Here is a 5900-nt window from a genome sequence, read left to right as displayed (position 1 = left end):
GGACCTGGAGGGCATCATCTTGAGTGAAGTAACACAATCACAAAAGAACTCACACAATATGTATTCACTGATAAGTGGATATTAGCCCAAAACTTAGGATACCCAAGATATAAGATACAATTTGCTAAACGCATGAAACTCAAGAAGAATGAAGACCAAAGTGTGGACACTGTGCCCCTTTTTAGAATTGGGAACAAAACACCCAGGGAAGGAGTTACAGAGACAAAGTTCGTAGCTGTGATGAAAGGATGGACCATTTAGAGACTGCCGTATCCAGGGATCCATCCCATAAGCAGCTTCTAAACGCTGACACCATTGCATACACTAGCAAGATTTTGCTGAAAGGACCCAAATATAGCTGTCTCTTGTGAGACGATGCCGGGACCTAGCAAACACAGGAGTGGATGTTCACAGTCAGCTATTGGATGTATCACAGGGCTCCCAATGGAGAAGCTAGAGAAAGTACCCAAGGAGCTAAAGGGATCTGCAACCCTATTGTTGGAACAACATGATGTACTAACCAGAACCCCGGAGCTCTTGTCTCTAGCTGCATATGTATCGAAAGATGGCCTAGTCGGCCATCACTGGAAAGAGAGGCCCATTGGACTTGCAAACTTTATATGCCCCAATATAGGGGAATGCCAGGGCCAAAAGAATGGGAATGGGTGGGTAGGGAAGTGGGGGGCGCTATGGGGGACTTTTGGGATAGCATTGGAAATGTAATTGAGGAAAATATGTAATAAAAATATTAAAAATTTAAAAAAAATGTGGTGTATTTTTACAGTGGAATATTATTCAGTTGTGGAAACAAAACAAAATTATAAAACTTGCAGGTAAGTGGATGGAATCAGAAGCAATCATCCTGCGTGAGGTGACCAACACTCAGAAAGACACATACTGTATCATTTCTCTTAGAAGATATATAACAGGTGGATATTAGCTTTTCAGCTTTAGATATGTGTTTCAATTTGAACAACCACAGAGGTTCTATAGCTTGTAAGGGACCTGAGGGTAGGAGGGGATCTTCCAAGTAGAATGTAGTGTTAAAAAGAGATAAAGGGGAAACTAAGATTGGAGAATTAAATGGGAAAAGGAGGTGAATGGGTAGGGGAGGAATATGGACCTAGGGAATTCGGGCATATAAAATAGGGACAGCTAGCTGGGCAGTGGTGGTGCACGCCTTTAATTCCAGTACTTAGGAGGCAGAGACAGGTGGATTTCTGAGTTCGAGGCCAGCCTGGTCTACAGAGTGAGTTCTAGGCTGGCCTCGAACTATAGAGGCTATATAGAGAAACCCTGTCTCAAGGAAAAACAACAACAACCAAAAAAAACCAAAAAAAAAAACCCCCAAAACCCCAAAAAACCAAAACAAAAAAAAACCAAAACAAAAACCAAACAACCCCCCCCCCCAAAAAAAAACAACAGCGAAAAATAGGGACAGCTAACATTAAAAACCTTTTAATGCACTATATAAAAACATTCTACTGTAGAAGCTTCCTAGAATATTTATATTCTATATAAATAAAAGGAAATTAGAAGAGTCACCATTTAGAGGGGGAGACAATGAATCAACTAGACATCTTATGCCAATAAATAAAACATTAGGTGTTAGAAATGGGTTACATCTTGTTGAGCCATTGGCCAAAGGCCAGTAGATATCTAGGAGATAACCCATAAAACCACAGAGTATTGCCAAAGCTATTGGTTACTATCCATAACCTCATAGGCCTTAGTTCCAAAGACACAACTTACTCAGGGTTGTTTTTGTGTGTGTGTGTTTGGTTTTTTTTGAGACAGGGTTTCTCTGTGTAGTCCTGGCTGTCCTGGAGCTCACTCTGTAGACCAAGCTGGCCTCGAACTCAGAAATCCTCCTGCCTCTGCCTCCCAAGTGCTGGGATTAAAGGCGGGCGACACCACGCCCGGCTTACTCATGTTTTTTAACATGGAGAGATCAAGCTGGCTCCCAGCTAGAAGCTTTAACCCTACTGACTGGCACTGCCTGCTACTAGAGGAGAATAGTAATCATCAGTATCCCCCAGATAGAAACCATGCAACCTACAACAGAGACCTACCTGTAAGATACAGTGGTGCAATAATCACATACATATTATGAGATTTTGGATGTAAGGTCCACTCCATGAGATGAGCCCATACATGACACTGCTAAAGTGGCCAGCAACCTAAAACTAGATAGGTCATGGGCCTAAAGGAAAACATACTACTATTATTTTGCTAAAGGAACATAGCAATAATGTGACTTCTAATGATTTATTTTTCAACCCATGGATCAATACATTGCTCAAGTCTTATCAAGAGAAACTTCTTTTTGCAGTAAATGGTAATTAACAGAGTCCCATAACTGGACACTGTACAGAGAATGAGGACTTTGATGTACTTATCCTTAAATGTGTTTATCAAATCCTCCCCTCCAACATCAAGGATCTCTTCAGGACAGAAGACAGAAATATTTTAATGGTTAGAGGTGGTGGATGACACCAAAGAAAAAGTGTCTTCCGAGAAGCTACAGGACTCATAACACAAATGACTAAAGACTGTGCCAGCATGTTAAACACTTGCGTAGTCTCACACCAGACAAGATTCCAGCACTGAGAGGGAGGAGTACAAGGTCCTACCCTAACAATGAAGCATTTGTAACTGATCCAGCTAAGAAAGGGAAAATCAATTTTTTGTCTTATTGACTTTCTTTTTATGTTATTTTCATGTTTTGATTTTCAGTTTTTGATGGATTCCTGTTTTGTTTGTTTGTTTGTGTGTTTGTTGTTTTAAAAACAGGAAGTTGAGTGGGTAGGGAGATGGGGAAAATCTGAGAAGAGTTGTAGGAGAAGAAAAATATGACCAAAATATATTATATGAAAAATATTTAAAACTAAAAATGTAATCTAAAATCTATGAAAAAATGTATTAACAAAATAAAGTCTACTTTGTGTTGGCCAACTACTTCAGGGAATGGAGTTTGCCTTAGAGTGTTCCTGATATAGCCAGTGTCACTCTACTGGAGAAAATAGATATTATATTTACATATAAAGGTATACACACACACATACACACACATACACACACACACACACACACACACACACACACACACACACCATTTGGTAGATCAGTGGTTGCACAGCATACTTCTAAGGTCTTAATTTACCCATCACCATTATGTTTAGCCAAGAAGCTGTGCTTGGGTTTGTTAATTGGTAACGTTGCACTACTCTATAGATACTCTGCAGGATCTATCCTGGACAAGTCAGATTGGAGACTTTAAATGGAGATGATAGAGATAATTTCTGTATACTATGTCTTTGATGACTGTACTGAATTTTACTATTACCCCCTAAGAAGCAATAATTGTTTTGATTTACAAGCTATGAGAGTGGGGGCATGATGGAACAGCAAATTCAAAGGTACAGTTTAGACTTCCTCCTGTGGTAGTATTAACCAATAGACCAAAGACCTAATGTGACTGTTACTCCAAATAGCAAGACATGAACCCTAATCATGTAACTCAGACATGAAGAAATGGCTCTCAGTTAGGTTTATGGCCCCTTCTGAACTATGATGAGACAGACTTCAGTCAGGATTTATTTATTTACTTCTGTGGGAAAATTAGAGGACCAATTGGGAATTAGATATGTCCTCCTCCTATATGTAATTTGCAGATCTAGATTACATCATGAGGCTTGGTAGCAAGAGACATCTCACTGGCCCAAGGACTGCATTGATTGCCCTACTCTCTAACTCTGTACCCCAATAAAGGGAACATAATGATCTTTTAAGTCTCCTACTATTATCGACAACACAGACCCTATGTTCCTAGTCTCAAATTTCAGACCCTTCAGTCTATAAAAGAATGGGATAAACAGTGGAACAAAAATAATTGTCTTCATTAATAATTAAATAATAAATTTTGATCACAATACTTTTATATGAGGTATAAGAAATCTAATTTTGCTGGCTAGTATGGTCAGGAACTTGAGTCTAGGGACCCTAGATACCTAGGGAAATACCAAAACACAACTGGCAAACAAAATCAATGAAATGATTCCTCATGATATCTGTTATAGTCGTAGATCTGTGCCTTGTCCAATTGTCCTCAGCAAGGTTTCCTCCATCAGGAGATGGGAGTGGGTACAGAGACTCACAACCCGACATTAAGACAAGAGAGAGCCTAAATTGGAAGTCTTCATTGGGTACCTCCCCTAGGAGTTCAGGGAACCCTGCAGAAGGCAGAGGGGAGAGATTGTAGGATTCAGAGCAGATGTAAGACACCAGAACACCACCCACTGAATCAACCAAGCAAGGATCATATGGGCTCACAGAGACTGAAACAACAAGCATGGGACTTCATGGATCACCGGCATCAGATCTTGTGAATATGTTACGGCTGTTACCTTGGTGTTTTTGTGGGACTCCTAAGAGTAGGAGTGAGTGTGTATCTGACTTATTTTGCCTAACCCTTGGACTCTTTTCCTCTTATTAGGCTGCCTTGTCCAGCTTCCATATGAAGGTTTCTGCCTTGTTTTCTTGTATCTTGTTTTGACCTGTTTGGTTGTTGTCTCTTAGAGGCCTAGTCTTCTTTGGAGGAAAATGGAGGGGGGTGGATCTGGGTAAGAGGGGAGGTGGGAGTGGAAGGAGCAGAGGGAGGGGAAGCTGTGGTTGAGATGCATTGTATGAGAGAAGAATCTATTTTCAATTAAAAGGAAGAAAAAGGAGGCCACACTCCCCAAAAGAAATCTAATTCTGAGCTTAGTATATCATTAAATTGTTTTCTCATACATGGAAGAGAATCAGCCTATAAATTAGTTCCTAGAACTTGAACAACTGCATCTAGTTTGTGCTCGTTTCTGAAGCACTAAATGTGCATCTGTACACACAGTTATATACTGATATATGTACATTCTACAGAAACCACAAATCTATGCTCTATCTTTGTAATTATAAATATTATGTAAGCAAATTTAAGTAGCATTTAATTTTTATTGTATACATAAATCTAACATTTATCATTGTATTTTGAAGTACATGTCTGTCATCATTTCTTCAAAGGGTCATGTAACCACTGCCAACACGTTCCTCTAACACTCACTACATCCTCAGATGGATACGTGTGTGGTGTTGCTCCTGTCGTTTTGATTTGCAATTTACTAATAAAAATGACTCTATCTTGTTATGTTTTGTTATTATGTGGATGTCTTCGTTGGTGAGTTGCTTGCTCAGATAGTTCATCCATTTTAAAGTTGGACTGTAGTTTCATACTGTTGACTTAGAAACCTTTTGAATAGTTTGGATATAAGGTCTTTATGAGACACATATATATTTTACAATATTTTCCTTAATATGATTTCTGGCAAAGTATAAGTTCTTTGGTTTTATTATAACTACTAGTTTTCTTCCACACATTGTAATTTTGGTGATGTATCTAAGAACTCATAACAAAAGGTAGGATGTCATAGAGTTTTAAACCTTACTCTGATCTGTTGATGTTATTTATTATTTTGCCAATATCAGACAGATTTGACTTCTGTAATACTATATAGTAAGCCTTCAAATTGAGTAAAATGAACCATGAATTTTGCTTTTTTCATATTTTAATATCATATATTTTTAGTTTTCTGTTTAATATTTAGAATTATACAGTTTGTATCTGTGCAATATCTTACTGAGAATTTACTGAAATTACGGTGAATCTACAAGTCAAGTTGTCTTAGCAATATTGAGTCTTCTAATACATTAATATGGAATATCTCAGTGACATAAACAATCAGGAGAAACTAATTGTCATTTATAGAACTCTTCACACAATACCAGATCACACATTCTTTTAAAACAACCATAAAACATTTACAAATGTTTAGCCAAGTCATTCTGTTAAAACCAAATACAAT

Source organism: Mus caroli, unplaced genomic scaffold (genome assembly GCF_978045245.1).
Source record: "Mus caroli unplaced genomic scaffold, Mus_caroli_1 scaffold_15, whole genome shotgun sequence".
NCBI classification, from domain to species: domain Eukaryota; kingdom Metazoa; phylum Chordata; class Mammalia; order Rodentia; family Muridae; genus Mus; species Mus caroli.
This window is presented reverse-complemented; position numbering follows the sequence as displayed.